General features: G+C 42.3%; 1 pseudogene across 1 annotated transcript; it reads right to left on the bottom strand.

The window, feature by feature from the left end:
* Window positions 1–912: 912 nt before the first annotated feature.
* Window positions 913–1,460, bottom strand: LOC111542489 (annotated as a pseudogene). Its single transcript, XR_002731577.2, has one exon. The product of XR_002731577.2 is annotated as a 40S ribosomal protein S19 pseudogene (transcript).
* Window positions 1,461–1,952: the final 492 nt, after the last annotated feature.

The following is a 1,952-nucleotide window of genomic DNA, read 5'->3' as shown; positions in this document are numbered from 1 at the left end:
CGGAAGTAAACCATCCTGCCTCCGTTCGTCCAAACAGTTAGGGTGTCAATTTTAGATCTTTCCTGCTTTCTCTTGTAGGCATTTAGTGCTATAAATTTTCCTCTACACACTGCTTTGAATGTGTCCCAGAGATTCTGGTATGTTGTGTCTTTGTTCTCATTGGTTTCAAAGAACATCTTTATTTCTGCCTTCATTTTGTTATGTACCTAGTAGTCATTCAGGAGCAAGTTGTTCAGTTTACATGTAGTTGAGTGGTTTTGAGTGAGTTTCTTAATCCTGAGTTCTAGTTTGATTGTGGTCTGAGAGACAGTTTGTTATAATTTCTGTTCTTTTACATTTGCTGAGGAATGCTTTACTTCCAACTATGTGGTCAATTTTAGAATAAGTGCGATGTGGTACTGGGAAGAATGTATATTCTGTTGGTTTGGGGTGGAGAGTTCTGTAGATGTCTATTAAGTCCACTTGGTGCAGAGCTGAGTTCAATTCCTGGATATCCTTGTTAACTTTCTGTCTCGTTGATCTGTCTAATGTTGACAGTGGGCTGTTAAAGTCTCCCATTATTATTGTGTGGGAGTCTAAGTCTCTTTGTAGGTCTCTAAGGACTTGCTTTATGAATCTGGGTGCTCCTGTATTGGGTGCATATATATTTAGCATAGTTAGCTCTTCCTGTTGAATTGATCCCTTTACCATTAGGTAATGGCCTTCTTTGTCTCTTTTGATCTTTGATGGTTTAAAGTCTGTTTTATCAGAGACTAGGATTGCAAACCCTGCCTTTTTTTGTTTTCCATTTGCTTGATAGATCTTCCTCCATCCCTTTATTTTGAGCCTATATGTGTCTCTGCACATGAGATGGGTCTCCTGAATACAGCACACTGATGGGTCTTGACTGTTTATCCAATTTGCCAGTCTGTGTTTTTTTGTTTGTTTGTTTGTTTTTTGTTTTTGTTTTTGTTTTTTTACGAATGAGGCAATTTATTAACCCAGCATGGTTTGTTCTAATGCTTCTTGTTGGCAGCTGCCACTTGTCCGGCGATTCTGTCCAGATCTCTCTGTCCCTGAGGTGTCAGTTTGCGGCCCCCATCTTGGTCCTTTTCCACCATCTTCAGCCCCTCCAGGGCTTGGAGGACCCGGCGAGCCACACTCTTGGAGCCTCGGCTGAAGTGGCTGGGCATGACGCCGTTTCTCTGACGTCCCCCATAGATCTTGGTCATGGAGCCAACCCCAGTGCCACCCCAGAGGTACAGGTGCCGCGCTGTGGAAGCAGCTCATGTGTAGTACCAGTTCTCATCGTAGGGAGCAAGCTCTTTGTGTTTGGCTAGCTTGACGGTGTCCACCCATTCGGGGACTTTCAGCTTCCCGGACTTTTTGAGGAAGGCTGCCAGAGCTCTGATGAACTCCTGCTGGTTCATGTCTTTTACAGTAACTCCAGGCATCGTGCGGCCTCCGCGCTGCCAGTCAGGGGCCAGTCTGTGTTTTTTAATTGTAGCATTTAACCCATTTACATTTAAGGTTAATATTGTTACGTGTGAATTTGATACTGTCATTGTTATGTTAGCTGGTTATTTTGCTCGTTAGTTGATGCAGTTTCTTCCTAGAATCAGTGGTCTTTACAATTTGGCATGTTTTTGCAGTGGCTGGTACCAGTTGTTCCTTTCCATGTTTAGTGCTTCCTTCAGGATCTCTTGTAGGGCAGGCCTGGTGGTGATGAAATCTCTCAGCATTTGCTTGTCTGTAAAGGATTTTATCTCTCCTTCACTTATGAAGCTTAGTTTGGTGGGATATGAAATTCTTGGTTGAAAATTCTTTTCTTTAAGAATGTTGAATATTGGCCCCCAATCTCTTCTGGCTTGTAGAGTTTTTGCTGAGGGATCTTCTCTCTTTTTGTCTTCATTAATCAAACTAACCATCTATCAATCATGTTTAATGTTTAGAAGAACCAACTTTTGGTTGTA

This window comes from Piliocolobus tephrosceles, chromosome 2, assembly GCF_002776525.5.
Source record: "Piliocolobus tephrosceles isolate RC106 chromosome 2, ASM277652v3, whole genome shotgun sequence".
In the NCBI taxonomy this organism is placed as follows: Eukaryota; Metazoa; Chordata; class Mammalia; order Primates; family Cercopithecidae; genus Piliocolobus; species Piliocolobus tephrosceles.
Note: the sequence above shows the minus strand (reverse complement) of the source record. Positions and strands in the feature narration are given on the sequence as shown.